Source organism: Symphalangus syndactylus, chromosome 24 (assembly GCF_028878055.3).
Source record: "Symphalangus syndactylus isolate Jambi chromosome 24, NHGRI_mSymSyn1-v2.1_pri, whole genome shotgun sequence".
Taxonomy (NCBI): domain Eukaryota; kingdom Metazoa; phylum Chordata; class Mammalia; order Primates; family Hylobatidae; genus Symphalangus; species Symphalangus syndactylus.
Window position 1 is genome coordinate 65,176,796 of NC_072446.2, and position 19,770 is coordinate 65,196,565.

Genomic DNA, 19,770 nt, shown 5'->3' on the forward strand with positions numbered 1-19,770 from the left:
GCATGGTGGCTCACGCCTGTAATCCCAGCTGCTTGGATGCTGAGGCAGGAGAATCACTTGAACCCAGGAGGTGAAGGTTGTAGTGAGCAGAGATCAGGCCACTGCATTCCAGCCTGGGCAACAGAGTGAGATTCCATCTCAAAAAAAAAAAGATGGAGCCTTTGGGGAAGTGATTAAGTAATGAGAGCTCTACCTTCATGGATGAATTAATGCCATACTAAATGGCTGGTGGAAACTCACTTAGGCCCCTCCCATTTGCCTTTCTGCCCTTCTGCCATGTGAGGACACAGCATTCCTCCACTCTGGAGGATGCAGCAACAAGATACTGCCTTGGAAGCAGAGATCAGCCCTCACCAGACACCAAACATGTCAGTGCCTTGATCTCAGACTTCCCAGCCTTCAGAATTGTGCAGAAATAAATTTTTGTTCTTTGTAAATTACCTGGTTTCAGGTATTTTGTTATAACAGCACAAACCAACTAAGATGGTAGCCAAGAAGAATTCTCTAGGTAGATGACCTTTGTAATAAATCTGATGACCAAAAGCCATGAGAAGTCCTGCCAAAGAACACCAAACAAAGAGAAAGCTGGTGCAGGCTGAAATAGATAAAGACCAGCTTGGGCTAGAGAAGAGACCAGGAAGAATGGTTGAGAGGGGTTGGGAAGATGAGCCACTTCATATGGGACTCTTAAGTGATGGCAAGTTCAGATTTTATTCATGCGCAGTGCAGAGCTTTGGGTTTTAAAGAGCAGTGTAAGTTGATTTCAGTAATTTTTTCCTTTTCTTTCTTTCTTTCTTTTTTTTTTTTTTGAAGACCACTCTGGTAACTGAATTGAAAATAGGCTAAAGGAGGACAAGAGCAGAAGGTAGGAAAGAATTGCAATAATCCAGGCAAGAGATGGCAGTGAATAAAGAGGTATTCCATGGAGGGGCTTCTCCAAGTTTAATGTGCACAAGAATCACTGGAAAGCTTGCTGAAGAGCAGATTGTAATTCTGCAGGTCAGGGATGGGGCCTGAGATTCCGAAGTTCTAACAAATATTCAGGTGATGCTAATATTGCTGATTTGATGACCACGGTTGAGAAGGAAGGCTTCTTGAATTTGCTGATAGGTTGCATTTGAAAGGCATGAAAAGAATAGAATCAAGTGTTGTTCTGGTTTTTTTTTTTTCTTTGAAAAACTACATAGATAGTAGCAGCATTTATTGAGATGAAGGTTCATCACATCCCTGCTTTCCAAGTTACCGCCACTGCAGCCTGGTGAGGCTAGAAAACTTTTTAGGGGGATTGAATAAACACTGGCTTTGGAAAAATTGGCCAAACTTGGGATGATGATAGTGGAGCACGTTTCTGGCCTTAGTAGAAAAATGACACTCGAGCCAGGAAGAGTCCAAGCTCTTAGCAGTAAAATGACCCGTTTTCTGATGAGCGTGCATGCATTGCCAAGTACCTGGCTTAAATGAGTGGTTTATAGATCACTTTTTTCCCAGAGACATCAGGTGCCCTCAAAGCCTGCTAAAAAAAAAGGTCATAGCACAGCTGAAATAAATGGGACAAAGAAAATTATTCTTATACTTTTGCACACACTGTCCAGCGCTTGTTCATGTGTCCCTAACGAGCCCACAGTCTTCATATTATTAGTAGAACTTGTTTAACTCTGTCATCAACAATTTTTCATCTTTAGACTTTATTGTGCTTTTTAGAAAATGAAGGCCGGGTGCAGTGGCTCATGCCTGCAATCCCAGCACTTTGGGAGGCTGAGGCGGGTAAATTGCCTGAGGTCAGGAGTTTGAGACCAGCCTGGACAACATGATGAAATCCCATCTCTACTAAAAACACAAAACTTAGCCAGGTGTGGTGGCAGGCACCTGTAATCTCAGCTATTTGGGAGGCTGAGGCAAGAGAATTGCTTGAACCCAGGAGGCAGAGGTTGCAGTGAGCCAACATCGCGCCATGACACTCCAGCCTGGGTGACAGAGGAAAACTCCGTCAAAAAAAAAAAAAAAAAAAAGAGGTTCATGTGACTGTAATTGCAGGCAATTTACACAGTCCTGCTTTTCTTCAGAATGAATATGAAGTGGAACTAGCTGAAAATGCTCTCCTACATACCCTGATGATAGAGGTTAAAACTACGGATGGGGGTTCTGGTATTTACGGTCACGTTACTTACCATGTTGTAAATGACTTTGCCAAAGATAGATTTTATATAAATGAGAGAGGACAGATGCTTACTCTGGAAAAACTTGATCAAGAAACCCCAGAAGAGAAGTTGATCTCAGTCAGTTTAATGGCTAAGGATGCTGGAGGGAAAGTTGCTTTCTACACTGTTAATGTCATCCTTACAGATGACAATGATAATGCACCACAATTTCGAGTGACCAAATATGAAGTGAATATCAGATCCAGTGCTGCTACAGGGACTTTAATCATTAAAGTTCTTGCAAGTGATGCTGATGAGGGCTCCAATGCCTATGTCACCTATGCCATTGAAGAAGACTCTGAAAGTTTAAAAGAGAATTTACACCAAAAACAGACAAGCAGACAGCCAAATCATGAGTGAACTCCTATTCACAATTGCTATGAAGATAATAAAATACCTAGGAATACAACTTACAAGGGATGTGAAGGACCTCTTCAAGGAGAACTACAAACCACTGCTCAAGGAAATAAGAAAGGACATATACAAATGGAAAAACATTCCATGCTCATGGATAAGAAGAATCAATATCGTGAAAATGGCCTTACTGCCCAAAGTAATTTATACATTCAATGCTATCCTCATCAAGCTACCACTAACTTTCTTCACAGAATTGGGAAAAACTACTTTAAATTTCATATGGAACCAAAAAAGAGCCCACATAGCCAAGACAATCCTGGGCAAGAAGAACAAAGCTGGAGGCATCATGCTACCTGACTTCAAACTATACTGCAAGGCCTCAGTAACCAAAACAGCATGGTACTGGTACCAAAACAGATATATAGACCAATGGAACAGAATAGAGGCCTCAGAAATAACACCACATGTCTACCACCATCTGATCTTTGACAAATCTGACAGACACAAGCAATGGGGAAAGGATTCCCTATCTAATAAATGGTGTTGGAAAAACTGGCTAGCCATATGCAGAAAACTGAAACTGGACCCCTTCCTTACACCTTATATAAAAATCAACTCAAGATGGACTAAAGACTTAAACATAAGACCTAGGACCATAAAAATTCTAGAAGTAAATCTGGGCAATACCATTCAGGACATAGGCATGGGCAAAGACTTCATGTCTAAAACATCAAAAGTGATGGCAACAAAAGCCAAAATTGACAAATGGGATCTAATTAAACTAAAGAGCTTATGCACAGCAAAAGAAACTATCATCAGAGTGAACAGGCAACCTACAGAATGGGAGAAAAGTTTTGCAATCTGTCCATCTGGCAAAAGGCTAATATCCAGAATCTACAAAGAATTTAAACAAATTTACAAGAAAAAAGCAAATGAACCCATCAAAAAATGGGCAAAGGATATGAACAGACACTTCTCAAAAGAAGACATTTATACAGCCAACAGACATATGAAAAAATCCTCATCATACTGGTCATTAGAGAAATGCAAATTAAAACCACAATCAGATACCATCTCACACCAGTTAGAATGGTGATCATTAAAAAGTCAGGAAACAACAAATGCTGGAGAGGTTGTGGAAAAATAGGAACGCTTTTACACTGTTGGTGGGACTGTAAATTAACTCAACCATTGTGGAAGACAGTGTGGCGATTCCTCAAGGATCTAGAACTAGAAATACCATATGACCCAGCAATCCTATTACTAGGCATGTACCCAAAGGATTATAAATCATTCTACTAAAAAGACACATGCACACGTATGTTTATTGCAGCACTATTCACAATAGCAAAGACTTGGAACCAACCCAAATGTCCATCAATGATAGAATGGATTAAGAAAATGTGGCACATATACACCATGGAATACTATGCAGCCATAAAAAAGAATGAGTTCATGTCCTTTGCAGGGACATGGGTGAAGCTGGAAACCATCATTCTCAGCAAACTATCACAAGATCAGAAAACTAAACACCCCATGTTCTCACTCATAAGTGGGAGTTGAACAATGAGAACACATGGACACGGGGTGGGGAACGTCACACCCCTGGGCCTGTAAGAGTGGGGGTCAAGGGGAGGGATAACATTAGGAGAAATACCTAATATAGGTGACGGGTTGATGGGTGCAGCAAACCACCATGGCACGTGTATACCTATGCAACAAAACTGCACGTTCTGCACATGTAACCCAGACCTTAAATTGTAATAAAATAAAAAAAATGTGAAGACTGGTCACTGAATAGTGCTGAGCAACAGTGAAGTGCACTTACAAATGAAGCCTTATGCTATTTACAAGTCTGAAAGCTGTCCTAGCATTCTCTGACTTGCTCAGAGATGCTGTACAAAGTTGATTGACAATCATTTGGCTTTAGATAATGCTTCATAAATTGAATCTGACTTTATAGGTTGTGGAACTTCCCTGGTTGCTCCTCAGAAATGGAAAAACATGGCAGGTCCAAGAATCCTTACACTGTTCGGGTTCTTTTGTGTCCCTTTTCCTGTGCTTCTCCCACCTCTCAGGGGCTATTTATCTGCTACCTGTTGCACAGCTCACAACTGGGGTGGGACACACATACACAAATGCCTGAGTTTAAGACTCCCTCAAAGCACCATTTCCAATAGGCCAGAGTTTTTTTCTGATTTTGAGGATCACTTTAAGCCTGAAAAGATGATTTTCTGTCTCCAAGGAACATTTTTAAAGGCTTATAAAAATTATCATAAGACTCTTCAGACATCAACTAGGTCTTCCCAAAGAACATTGAGCAAATGAATCAGAAATATATGGATTTAAGTTCCCCCTAAATTAAACGTGGATTTCACAGAAGGGCGTGCGGGCAGGGGTTGATGTGGGAAAGAATATGACAAAATAATTGTGAATCTTTGATAAATCAAAACTATTTGAAAAATCCATTTTTAGAAAGAATAAAAATGCTACTTATATTTCCAGTTCATTCTGGTTTGAGATGTTAAGTTTGCTTCGGTTTAGAGAGCTGTTCTCTGATCTTGATCTTCGATGATGACCTGATAGATCAGACCAAAAACACAGTTTTCCTCAGCCTCTTTTATACAGTTTCAGTGGGTCTCATTCACCAGCTTTGATGGAGGCTGATAGTCTGCAAGTATTATCCTCTTCAGGAATAAAGTCTAGGAAGCATTTTCCATGATGTTGATCTAGTGCCATTTGCAATCATAGTACCTTCTCCAGTGGACTTGGAGAAGATTAAGGAAAACACATCATTACTTGGGAATGGAGAAATAGATCTACATTTAAGACTTGTAGTCTCAGTACCCAGAGCAGAATGTTGAACAAAAAAGAGGTGGTCTATACTTACTCTTGATTCATTTTAATAGCAATTACTATACAAACAAAATCCCAATAAAATGACCTTGATACTTCTCCCTGTGTATAACCAAGGTCAAGTCCAATTTACATTCTTTTCTAAAAATGCTGCTTTGTCACATTGCCAAGGACAAAGGAAGGTTGAATCCAGCTATATATCTTTTAACATCTTGGGAATGTTTTAACAAAGAGAAATTTTTCTCATAATTACCATATAAAATGTCTGAAATCAATGCTTGCTATGCTTCTGGAGTTTGAAAACAGTGAGATGTCCTTTAATTCTAATTTTTTCCTTGTTTATTTTATTAATCTGCTTAGCAAACCCTTGTTTTTAATAGACAATGTTAAGGCAAACCTAAGTCAGGGTCTGACAAATTGCCATCTTTCCCATCTTAATGCAGATATCCAAGAACTCATTTCTACAACTGGAATACAAGATGCCCCAACTTCTTACACTGTTGGCCTCCTTTGTCCATTATGCCCATCTTTCCACCCTTTTCTTACAACTCTCTGAAGTGCACCACAGGCTTACCAGACCTCATTCTGTTCTTCAGATTCATTGAGCTTTGGCCCATCTTAGGGCTCTGACGATGGCCATTCCCTCTGCCAAAATGTTGCACACTCCCATCCTTGCACGGCTTGCTCCTTGTGCCCATCCCTGACCATTTAACCAAAAGTGCTTTCACTGGGCCTGCCCTTTGCCCAAGTCATTCCACAACCTATTGAACTGTTTATCTTTTCTCTAAGAAAATTATCAATCTCAAAATTTACCTTGTTGCTATAGTTATCTACTGGTTTATTTCTGTCTTCTCCTACAAACTGTAAGCTTCATGAAAATAAGGCCTTATTCAACTTATTCACCACTCTATCTGAGGAACTGGCACAGACTAGGGATTCAATAAATACTTGTTAAGTGAAAGAATGAATGAATAAAGCCATGTAAAAATTACATGCTCTTAGTGCCCTTTCCAGATCTGTTCACCAGTTCCGTGCATCCTCAGCTGCTGTGTAGTCCATGAGCTCTGAACTCATGCCTGCGACATTCTCTGGAGGATTACTATTGAGCAACTGGAGCCACCTCACCTGCAAGGAGTTTACAATCCCCCTGAGCGATCCCATAGGCAATGAATGACTGGTGCAGGGAGGACAGACTCACAGTTCTCAGGTAGAACAAACTGGTGGTGCCATTCACATGCCAGAGTTCCTTGCAGGATCAGGCTGAAGCTACACTTTACCTGAAATCTCATCTTTTTTATGCTTCTTCTCATTTCCTGGCCTGTTCCTCTCCTTCCCTCCCTTTCTCCTGAGAGCACTCCCTCAATAAATAACTTTTTCCCAAATCCCTGTCTCAGGCTTCTAGGGAACCCAACCTAAGACAAGCCACAAATAACAGTTCATAAAGTCAGCATTCATCCCACTGATAATTTTAGGCAGTGCCCAGTTAACATTCAATCTGTGTTATAAACAATTGCTACTGTGTGTTCTTAATACCACTGGGGACAAAAGGGGCAGCTTTTACCACAATGATCCAGGAGTCCTTGGAGAGTCCTTGGATTAATTGACAAGGATTCACGGATTGATTTTCACACCAAGCTTTGTCTGAAAACATATATTAATAATATATTTCATACAAATATATACCCATAACAACAAATGCATGTGGGTATAATGCTGCTAAAATACACTTTATTATAAAACATCCAATTCAGAGTAAGGCTTGATCATTTGATATTTATCAATTTTAATACTCTTGGGTATGAAAGATTGTTTGAATGTTAAAGAGAGATTCTCATACTCTGAAGAGGGAAGGGGGTGTATTATTGATTTAGAAAATAAGTTTCCAAAGTAAAATAAAGAAAAACATTATGTTTAGAGAATCAACCTAAGGTCCCAGGGTCAAATTCCAAGAAAAAGTTGCTTTATCTGCCTCACAGTCTCTTTTTGTATATGCTTTCCTAAACATTTTCACTCATTTTTCTTATCAACTACAATCCCATAAGTTGAAAATCCAGTCAAGCTAATGTGAAGTTTAGGGGGCCAGTAACCATTCCCACTTTGGTAAGAAATTGCCAAGCCATTGATTCAATAAATATGTTTTGAGAATCCACTCTGTGAAAGATATTAAGAAAGAACAGGTCCTTCTCTTAATAAACAAGTTTTTTTCTTATCATCTGGCTAAACTAAACTAAGGTAGAACAGTAAAAGAATAAAAGGCTGGGATTGAAGAAATTATATGAGGCTGGAAACAAGCAAGTTGGAGGCACGAAACACTTTAGGTTTGGGGAAGTGAGAACCCTGTACAAGCATAAGCCAGTGGTGGGGGGTGGGGGGAAAAAGAGGTACCAGGAAATGAGGATGATGACAAAAGAAAATTTGCTCTGGTCAGAAATGTTGCCTATGTCATACAACAAGGAACTTTCCCGGCCTCAAATGGTGCTCCCACCACTCACCACAGTGACCTTTCTGGATAGCAAAGCTGTTTTTTAGACCTACTTATTAATATATAATATATATATCTGAACATGCCTTTCAACCTATAGAGTACTAGGTCTTTGTTCACAGGTTTGTGATGATACTATTCATTGAAAATGAGCTATGATTTGGGAAATAGGCCAGCATTTTTCCATATGAAGTAACCTCTGTATTGGCTAATGAAAACTCCCCTGTTCAACACAGCAAGCCTTTGTTACCACTGTACCTCATTGGTTTTAGATCCTATCTGGAGGTTTGAGGAGAAAGTTAGACATTCATTCAGAAAGGTATGTATTGATCACCTATTATGCACCAAGAGCAATGCTGCATACTGGGAACCTGAAGATATAGTAATAAAACATCTCACTCTGAGAAAAATCACAACTTGGGATCCTACAGAAGCAACAATTAATTCTGCCTAGTGGAGTAGGGAAGGCTTTGGAAGGAGCTGATTTTCTGGCTGGTCCTCAAAAAATAAGGAGGTGGAAAAGGAGGTCAAGTCACCCCAGGTAGCTTCAAAAATCTGTGCAAAAATACTGAAATAGGAAAGTATGGCTTAATTGGGAGTAGTGAAGAGACTAGTAAAGCTGAAAAATATTGCCTGCACAACTTTTCATGCATTTAAGGACCACTGGCATTTGGATGTGCTGTTTTGTAAAGTACCTATTCAAGTCTCTGACTATTTCACTATTGAGCCATTTGCACTTTTCTATTGATTAACAGAAGCTCTCTCTATATTCAAGAAATGAGTCCTTTCTCCAGATAACATATACTGTAATTATCTTCTATGTGTTGGCTTTTCTCTCTCAACGATGTCTTTTGAAAGGCAAAGGATTTTAATTTAACATAGCCAATTTATCAACATTTCCCTTTGTACTTAGCACTTCTGGGGCCTTGTTTAGGAAAATTTTTCATAACCACACTATTTATCATTCCCAAATGTCCATTAAGAGTAGAATGGGGCCAGGTGCAGTGGCTCATGGCTCATGCCTGTAATCCCAACCCTTTCGGAAGCCAAGGCAGGAGGATCATTTGAGCCCAGGAGTTTGAGACCAGCCTTGGAAACACAGTAAGACCGCATATCTACAAAATATTTAAAAATTATCTGGATGGGGTGTTGCATGCCTATATTCCCAGCTACTCAGGAGGCTGAGGTGAGAGGAATGCTTAAACCTGGGAGGTCAAGGCTGCAGTGAGTCCTGATCATGCCACTATACTTCAACCTGAGCAACAGAGCAAGGGCCTGTCTAAAAAGAAAAAAACAACAACAGTAAAATGGGTAAATAAATATCCCTTCAATGGAACATTATACAGTGATGACCATGAATCAGCTCCAACCATATGCACAATATGGATGAAACAAACATCATGCTGACTGACACAGAAGAATACCTACTGCATGGTTCCATCTATTCAAAGTTCCAAAAAGATAAAACTCATCCATGGGGTTAGAGGTCAAGACAAGGATTACCCTTGGGGGGATACTGACTAGGAGGGACGTCGAGGGGCTTTTGGGGTGCTGGTTGTATTCTGTTTCATGATCTGGCTGCTGGTTTCATGTACATGCAAATTGTATAATAATTCATCAACACACACATTTTTCTACACCTTTATACTTTTATAAAATATTTACATTTAAAAACGTAAGAAAAGACCACCTAAGGAAGAAAGGTAGCCAAGTTTTGTTTCTTAATAAAAATTTCAGAATTTGAAGTTCCCTATTAATAAGTTAGGGGTGTATTAGAAATTTTTCACATTCTGGGCTTTAGAAAGACTAACTTGCTGTAAGGAGTGGGCTGTGTGGATATGATGGGAGGTAAGGAGACCCATTTGGAAATGCTACAACTGTCCAAGCGAGAGGTGAGGAGGCCTGGTTAGGAGCAGAGGCCATGGCAATGTATAGAGATGACCTTGAGCTTTTTTCACTGAATGTTTCTTTAAAATCCATGCACCAGTGTCATAAGACCAGAAGCACCTGCACAAAGTGTGGGGGGCAAAGGCCTACATGTCTTCAACAGATGTTGAGTTTTCAAACAATGCTAGACCTTGATAAACAAACCTCTCTCCTAGATTTATTAAGTCCAAGCATTTTTGTCTGGCTCTTGTCTTAGACTTTAAGACATGAACGCTGGTACAAATCCACATATGGATTAGTGGAAAGTTATAGAACTGACATAATATTGTTTTGATACATTTTTCCTTTCCTCCTTTTCACCACCCTCCCCTGCACACTATTCAAGTCCTCTTGCTGGGTGGTTTTCACTTGTCTCCTTAATTCCCTCCTCTGTCTGCACACTCGTTAGGAGAAACAGTGATTCCTTTTCTGGAAAATGAGGAACACTGGAAGGCAGCAACTGCATAGGGAACTCAGGTAGGTAGAACGATGTAAGATGGATCATGGCCAGGCCTCCAGGCTCAGAGAGTGCCACAAAGTGTCACATAGGGTCAGTGTCAGGACCACATTTGTGCCACCTCCAAGAGACAGTAGAGATGGGACAAACCCCTTGCTGTCATCAGTGTTGCTCCATTATGTTCATTGGCAAATATTTATTGGACATTTCTGACTGAGCCACCCACTCAATTGCATGCTTTGTGGGAAAGGGCAGGAAGGAAACATGAAATCTATCCCCACTGCTTGAAGTGAAATCATGATCAAAAGAACCAGTGTGCACCCCACTCCATCCTGCCTCAGGCCCTGCAAGAGTAGGCTCTGCCTGCCCAAGATTTTATTTTAAAAAGGAAAAAAAAAAAAAAAAACAATAGTACAAAAAACTTAAACACAGTATCTCCAAGAGCAGAGCCATGAGCTGAGAAGACACAACGAATTGCAGATCAAGTGATGGGGTCTGGTTTCCTAATCTTTCCAAGGTCTCTCTTCAGACCTGATATTCTCACACCATCTTCTAGATTTTACCATGAGATGGTCTCTCATTTCCAAACTCTCTTCTGTGCTTTGTATCTTGCCACCTTATGAAAAGGCTGCTCATAAGATGGTTCAAAACCAACTCCAAACTACCTTCCTGAATTTGCTGCATGGCCCCCTCCTGGGAAGCTGAGATGTCAGAATAAAAGTTACTCTGCCCAGAAAAAAAGCAGGACTTCTCTACCTGCCTTTTCTGAAGGAGCACCATCTCTGCAACCCATTGTTCAGCCCCAAAGACTCCCACTTCTGCTGGACAAAAGTGCCATGGTTTTCTCACATGAGGAGATGCAGTCTTAGTCACTGACCTTCCATAATTCCTGAGTCCAATTCATGTCACACACTGACAGTTGCAGAGTGGCTGCAACATTAATAGTCATTTAGAATCATGAGAAGGAAGGTTTCTCCCAGGCCCTCTTAAGCCTGAAAAGTCCCCAGGACTAAACAGCCTCCAATTTACTCATGAAACAACATAACTCTCTTATTTCCTGGCCAACGAATCTTAAAAGCCACCATTCATTTTCTGGGCATCTACTCAATCACTTCTTAGAAGCAAGCTTTGAGTGGCCATGTACCAGACCTGTCCCCCTCATGAGATATAGCAAATCTGTGTCTCCCTGAGGTGAATTCTTCACTGTTCCAAAGAATATGGTGAGCTATATTTTAGCTGATTATGCAGTAGCCACCTAAACTTGGAATACTATTGGCATTTTCAGTCTCAGAATGAAAATGACACTAGAAGTTTTCCCATCTTTTCCTCCCTCCTGTTGCACATTTATTTTGAAGCCTTGCTTATGTCATCTTCTGAACTGGTGGATATCATATGTAGAAATGTTTCTCAGACATTTCCACCAAAATTATCCTTTTAGCATAAGAGAACACTTATGCTAATAATACTAATAATAATAAACCAGAGGTTTTACTAATAATACTAAACCAGAGGTTTGAGGGGTAAACTCATAACAGTCCATCACAATTGCAAGTTTTTCTCTGAAATCTCGTGTTTATCTTTAAAGTTCATGTACTATTTATTTACTCCTCTACACTATTGTGCCCTTTTTAATATAAAACTAGTATTACAAATTGCATAACATCATTTTTAGTTAGTGCTCAAGAAAACTGCACCCAGTTCTATTCTATAGATAATCTTGCATGGTTTTGAGAAGCAAATGACAAATTTCATAAGATCCTTTGACAGACAGAAATAATAACTCATTTTAGTAAGTGTTAATTAGTATGTTAAATTAAGCATACAGGAAAACACTTATAAGATGTCACATGTAGATTGAAGTAAAAGAAAAGAGAGAGGGGGAGAGAATGAAAGAATAATGAGAGCTGATCCCTTGCCCCTTGCCCCCTGCCCCTTTTTTTAGGAGAAAGAACACTCTGGGAAGATTCTGTATTGCACTCCTCCATGGAAACATCAGGATGGAATGGGCCTTTGAATTTAAGTGGGTGGCTGGTTCTTCCACACTTACAAGCCCAAGCCTACACCTTCAGGTAATTTTTGTTTAATTTTTTAAATTTTTATAAATTAAGGGAGTGAAAGTGCAGTGGCGTTACATGCGTATATTGCACAGTGGTGAAATGTGGGCTTTTCATGTGCCCATCACCCGAATAGTGTGCACTGTACCCAATAGGTGGTATTTCATCCCTCAGGCTCCCACCCTCCTGCCTTTTGGAGTCTCCAGTGTCTATTATTCCACTCTGCACAGCCATGTGTACCCATTGCTTAGCTTCCACTTACAAGTGAGAACATGTGGTTTTCCAATTTCTGTTTCTGAATCATTTCACTTCAGATAATGGCCTCCAGCTCCATCCATGTTACTGAGAAACACGATTTCATTCTTTTTATGGCACAATCAGATAATTTTATCTTGTATCTCTTTCTGGAACAAATTACAGGAATCCTGCCATTGATGACCTGCTCCGTGCTCCAGCCTGGCCAGTGCTTCGTAAGCATACAGTTTCATAGCTATCATCCTAATTCATCCCCAAAGTCCTGGGGATAGTCTTCTTTGATGAGTGTGGAAGGAAGGCAATTGTGATAACACAAAAGTGGATTTCCACATAGTCAAAAGATTTGACTATGGAATGGAATTTAATATGGAGAGTGTCTTGGCTGTCTTGGGTGCTGGAAGACTCTAAGTCTAGTGGGTACTAATTTTTGTAATGATCACATGGCTCATCAAAATCTATGTGTGGGATGTGTATTTTACCACAAGCTCAAACTAAGGTAACACGCGCTTCTTTGACACACAGATCTCAGTAGCACAGAGCTCTCTATGGCTGGCTCACATACGACATTGTCTAAGGCCTTGTTGTCATCTCAACTCCTACTGAGCCCCTCCAGCCTTTCCCCCAAACAAAAACTTGAATGGAATCAAAACTACACCTACCTGTGATGTTTACCCTGACAGAAAGTCCAATTGCCATGTCTCAAAATCTCTGGAATTGTTCATGGTTCATTTCTCCTTCCTTTCTATCTTGAGTCAGGGTCTAGAAGCAGAGCCCAAAGTGAGGATTCACTTGGAAGTAATTTACTGATAAAGGAGAAAGGAAAAAAAGAGAAGCAAACTAAGGGTGTGGTCTCAGCTGGAGCCTAATCTCAATCTGATCCCACAGGGAGCACTGGAACATGGATTGCACCACAGAGTTGCCTCCCTCCCTTTGAGGCAAAGGGTCCTTTCCTGCCCCTCCATCAGTCAGTCATTGGCTGCTGGCCACTCCCAGGGGCAGGGGAGTTGCATAACTTCCCAGGCAATTCCAGGCTAGGCAACTCCCATCTGGCCAAGAGCAATTCTCCAAAGGAAGAGGCAGCTGTAAACCATTAAGAGCCAATGCTAATAGCACGTGGGTATGGAAACACCAGTCTGGTCAAGGGGGTCTGAGTGGGTCAACAATTGCATTCCCATACTTACCATCTTACTTCATCCCAAAAGATATTCCTTTGGACAATGTTTGGGTTCCTAACGCTTCCTTTAAACAATTCTAGTGGAGCAGAATATAATAATATACTAATCCATAGTGTTTTATTAAGAGCCTACTGTGTACCAGTCACTTTTCTAAATGTATGGTGTTTATACAATAAGCTATAAGGCAGGCTTGATTATTACCCATATATTACATATGAGAAAATGGAGGGACAAAGTAACTAAAAAACTAATCAAGTTAGTAAGTGGCAGAACCAGAATTAGGACTCACTTTCTTAATACTGCATTAAACTTCCTCTTGCTTGTAGCCAAAGAGTAGCAGCAAAAGAGAGAGAAAAATAAGCTCAGAGCTAAACTGGTAAATTTCAACTATATGAAATAACCACACCCAACTAGGTGAGGAAAAAAGCCCTTTTGAATTATGGATATAAGAGCTTGAGGATGGTTAATACTCTTTTGTGTGTATGTGAATTTCAAAAACATCTTGCAGTTTTATCCACTTGGTTGATGTTCACCATTTGAACTTTCAACATTTAAATCCCATGAAAGTGCTGTTGCATAAGACGTGACTCTATGCCAAAGGAAATAATAGCTAACACTTGTTAAGCAGTTTCTGTGTGCCAGGCACTGTTCTAAGCCATTTACGTGGATTATATCATGTAATCCTCAGAACCTTGTCATGAGGCAGCCTCATTTTTAGATAAGGAAACTGAGGCACAGAGGGCATAATTAATTCGTCTAAGGGTATATAGATAGAAAGCATCAGGGCCACATTTCCAAGTGAGCAGTTGGGCTTTGGAGCTTACGTTTCTACTTTCACTACCGTGCTGCCAGAAAAGTCATAGATGGTTGGAGCTAGGAATCATATGGGAGAGTCCAACTTTCCAAATTGAGAGATGGGAAACTGAGGCCCAGAAACAGTTGGTGATTTCCACAAGGTCACACAGACCCAAGATGCTTAATTTTCGTAACAGTGCTATATATATTTTGACAAATTTTATTAAAGAAAAAATATATAAACCAGAGACAGTGTCATTTAATTGACTAGAATTCAGGAGTGAGTTTTTAAATGTCTGAAGTCTCCTTTTTTCTTCTCTCCCAGGAAGTGATAACACCAAGAGTTGCTGTTTAGGAAGGCAAGGAAGAAACAACAGTGTCCCGTCTAGCCTCAGAAATACAAAGAAATTAGCCAGACGTGGTGGCGGGCACCTGTAGTCCCAGCTACTCGGAGAGGCTGAGGCAGGAGAATGGCGTGAACCTGAGAGACGGAGCTTGCGGTGAGCCGAGATTGCGCCACTGCACTCCAGCCTGGGCGACAGAGCGAGACTCCGTCTCAAAAAAAAAAAAAAGAAAAAGAAAAAAACATCTTCCTATTTTTACTACTGTTATGAATCCCTCACTCATGTACAACTTTGTGACGTGACTTCCAAGTTGCTATTCTATTTTCTGGCTGGAACCTGCAAATTCCAATCTGGAAGTATATCTCTTTAGGGAAAGGGAAGGAAGACCAGAACCAGTGTTTATTAAATACTTACTAAATGTCAAATTTACTATGCATAGCTCTATATATGCTATATAAATTACCCATGAAAAAAAATCACTGGCATCACAATGTGTATCAGCTAGCATTTGCTGCATAACAAACCAACCCAAAATGTAGTGGCTTAAAACAGCCATGTATTATTGCTGATGAGTGTCTGGATCAGCTAAGTGGTTCTGCTGAGCCATGCCAGGCTTAACTGATTCCAGCTGGATTCACTCATGTTCCTGCAGGTAACTACTGGATTAGCTAGGGGCTGGCTGGTATAGGATGCCCTCAGCTGGGGTGTTTCATTTCTGTTCCGTATTCTACAAAATGATATTCCATGCATGTTCACATGGCAGTGGTAGAAGAGAGTAAGCAGAAGCCATGAGGCCTCTGAGGCCTAGGCTCAGATTGAACACACCATCCTTCCATTCCATTCTATTGGCCAAATAGAGTCACAAGGATGGCCTAGAATCAAGGGGCAGGGGGAGGGGAAAACGGATTCCACCTCTTGATGGAATAAGCTGCAAGGTCACATGGTCAATGGCATGAATACAGAGAGTAATAGAAAATTTGAGACTTTTCTGCAAGGAACCAACCACAAATATCTTGGAATATTCTAGATCATCTAAGCTGTGTATTTTCCTCCAAAAACATGTTTCTCTTGCATATCTAGACTACCTTTGAAGATTTTTGAGTTCCCTTTAGTTTCACTTACAGAAAAATTCAGGAAAGATGCTGTAGGGTTTTAAGATGGCATAAAGAATTTTCAATTTACCCAAGTAAGACAAATGACCATCTAAATCCAGTAAAAGCCTATGTGCTTTTATTCCAAATAACAGCGGGACAGAGCTAATTCTACTTCTCCTCTTTTCATCTACTACATCACTCACTGCTTGAAAGAAGAATCAACTAGACAGGAAGCTTTCTACTCCTGCCAGTTGGGTTTGGTAAGAGACCAGCCCAACAGCTGAGTGTCTGCCTTAAGGGAAGCCCTGTGGCCTCTACCGAAATGTAAGCACACATTGCCCTGGTGTTTTGTTTTGCAAATAAAAAATAAAAACATGTTATTAAAAAGAAACCCTCTAAATCAGAGATCACGGATAGTTTTTATCCTATATGCCAACTCCAATTGGTTAATAGAAGCTTCCAGGAGTGCTATGTTGGAAATATTAGGCTTCAGGCAATTCTAACAAAATTAGTACAGCACAAGAATTTTCCAGTAATAAAATATGGTCACACAGTGACTGATTCCCACCATTAGATTAAATTTACAGGGTAAGCTGATTCTCTTCTCCTGGGCCTCTTCCCCATTGCTTCTTTCCCTCTACTTCTACCTGGGCTGTTTTTGAGAAAGGCAAGTAGAGTAGGGTTTCAATCTGCTTTGGGGTTTTATCATAGGCTCTGGAAGATGGACACAATGTGACTTTTTCGGCCTTTTCAAATGTGTAGATGGTAAAGATCATGGAAGAACAAAGGTAGATCTACGATAAAGACAATCTATTCTAAAGGTCAATATATTGATTCAGACTAAATCTAACCCCAGGAGGAATTATCTAAAACCAAAAATAATTGAAGAGCATCACAGCAGAGTGCACGCCCTTTGTGCTCACTCTAAGCCTACCTTGACATGTTTCTCAAGATAATATCATCTATCCACTGAGTTGAGAGGAGCCTGAAGATAGATCTGGATGGTCAGGCTCTGCTTTAACTTAAGGAGAAACATCTCAGACCCAGAACAAGGCTTATCAATGATGCAGCAATGCACATGGTACAGCGAAAAGAACACAAAACACAAGAATTCAGATTCTGCGTTTGTAAGTTTTAACATTTCTCCCAGAGTCTCAGAAGAGATGCAATACAACCATCTCAGAGTTTATGGTGAGAATAAAATGGGCAAATATGTAAAGCACCCAGACTAATAACTGGATCATATAGTTAGGGAGTCTAGGCTCCCTAACCATTACTATTCTTATTAATTGCAAGGCAATAATAATAATTTTTATATAATAATTATATATAATAAATATATGTAATATATAATAATATAAATAATAATATAGTCATAGTAATAGCAAAACCAAAAGCGAATCAGTTAAGTTTCTGTTTTGTGCTAGGAACTGGGTTCCATGCTATACTAGAGAAAAGCAAAATATAAAGACTGTTGTTTATCTTTGGGAAATAGAGTCTGTTTGGAGACAAGGTGAGTATATATAAAATAAGTAAGAGCTGTGGAGAACAATATATGAAATACTCAACTAGACTCTGAAAACACTGAGACTCCAGGATCATTGCTTCTACCTCTTGTCAAAACAACAAATTAGTTTCTCAAACTCATTGACATTTCCCTTTTCTTAGGACAGTTATTTGAAGTGACTCAATGATCCAAACTTGTTTCATCTGATCTTTCAATATTTTTATTTGTACTTTGAGGGTCACCAAATCATTCTGTCCTGACAGATGTAAAGAATGGGCCATCCTCAGCTAAAGAGAACGAAACCACCACTCATCACCTTGTACCCCATCTCTTACTTTACACATCTTTATCATCACCCCCTAGCTGTTGTATCATGGGCCCTCAATGAGGTAGAATAAAAATGACAACAGGCAAAGGCCTGATGCTTTCAAAATTTTCCGCTAGATGCCAATGCTTTTGAAATATCATCCTTTCTTTTCATTACTCAGATGTCATTATGCAGGCAAAGCATGTTCTTAATCGCCCACAGTAGGCTAGAGGCAGGATACATTGTTCAACAATAATTCACGTCCTATTAAATGTGAAAATTGGACTCACGTGATTCAGTCACTGCGTCACCCAGTTGCAAGGTGGAAAATGTATCTAAGCTAGCACGTTTGTGAACCATGGCAGGGAGGTGATCCCTGAGCCCCAACAAAAATCAGGAAACAATGACTGAAGCATGAAGATGATGGCCTTTGTCAGCTCATAAAGCAGAAGTGATTGCAATTAATTGCTGATAAAATATGAAAGAGTCTCTTGTTGCTAGAGATCAGGTGCTAAGGCATAGTAGAGCTCCTCCCTGAGAGCTTGGGAAAGACATGTCTCTGAACTGTGCTTGTGAGAAGGCCAGTGAGCTGATCTGTGCTGTGGGTGTTTCAGGAGGAACAATACTGAGAGCCATAGAGAATGGAGAGAAATCCCAAAGGGTAGGCTCCCTCCCCAGGTTGACATGAACCACCTGGGCTAACATGACTCTTCTAGCAGAAGGCTGCTTTTGAATGATTTCCCCAACTGAATAACAACAGGAACGCTGATGGAGAAAGAGCAAATCCCACAGGTGATTGGTTATCACAAGAGTTAAAAAAAGAAAATGGTAATGTGAGTAAACATTCAGAAATCTTTGGAAGATAAGTTTTTGGAATACATTTTAGATGTTATTCATTCTAAGATGATATTTGATTAATCCAAATATATTTTAAAAAAAGGTAAAAAGCAGGTGGTAGTAAATGCATTTCTAGAAAAGGTGTTCAAAGTGTCCTTGAAGTCTAAAATATATGGTCCCTAACAGTCCAGCCTCAGGTTCAGGATGATTGTATCTGTGTATTCAGAGTGGGAGAGTCACTTACGGACATGAATTTTCTTCAGTACATCGAACTTCACAGTGGTTTAGAAAGTAATAAGAAATATACAAAGAATCAATATATACGAAGAAAATAACAATTTAAAATAAAGTTTAGAAATCAGATCATATCTGATCTAATTTAATATTTCCTAAATACTCAGGCAGTGGTTTCCTAAAATGGGTCATGGACTGAATAAATCAAAATTATCAGGGTGTCATCAAAATACTAATTCCCAGGCCTCCACCTACATTAACCAAGTGGGAGCTCTAGGAAAGAAGTTCAGAAACTTACAGTTCCAGGGGCAGTGGCTCTCTCCTGTAATCTCAGCACTTTGGGAGGCCAAGGCAGGAGGATTGCTTGAAGCCAGGAGTTCAAGACCAGCTTGGGCAACATAGCAAGACCCAGTCTCTACAAAAATAAATAATAAAATAAAATAAAATAAAATAAAATAGCTGAGCATGGTGGTACATGCTTGTAGCCCCTAGCTGCTAGGGAAGCTGAGGTGGGAGGATTGCTTGAGTCCAGGAGTTCGAGGCTATAGTGAGCTGTAATCATACCACTGTACCCTAGGCGACAAAGTGAGACCCTGTCTCCTAAAAAAAAAAAACAAGTTCCCAAAGTGATTCTGACACAAAGCTTCATGTGTAAGTGACAGTTTTCAGTCTTGCAGCAATTAAATTCATAATTATGCCTTCAGTAGGAAAGAGCACAGGATGTGAGTTGGGGGAACTGGGCCCAGTTCAGCCTCTGCCTCTGAGAAGCGCTTACCCTACATGCCTGGTCTTTCAAGTACAGTCAATGGACCAGCAGCATCAGCATCTCCCAGGAGCTTGTTAGAAATGCAGATTCTCACCCCTGCCCCTCACCTACTAAATCAGGATCTCC

At 40.1% G+C, this 19,770-nt stretch overlaps 1 long non-coding RNA gene across 1 annotated transcript in view; it reads right to left on the minus strand.

Annotated features, from left to right (window-relative positions):
• The window catches only part of LOC129474345 (uncharacterized), a 126,132-nt gene extending 106,852 nt beyond the window's left edge, over positions 1-19,280 (minus strand). Inside the window, exons 1-2 of the long non-coding RNA XR_008654524.2 lie at positions 19,177-19,280; positions 13,245-13,388 (exon numbers count right to left, since the gene is read on the minus strand). This is a non-coding gene — a long non-coding RNA (uncharacterized lncRNA). The remainder of the gene's footprint in view (positions 1-13,244; positions 13,389-19,176) is intronic.
• Positions 19,281-19,770: the final 490 nt, after the last annotated feature.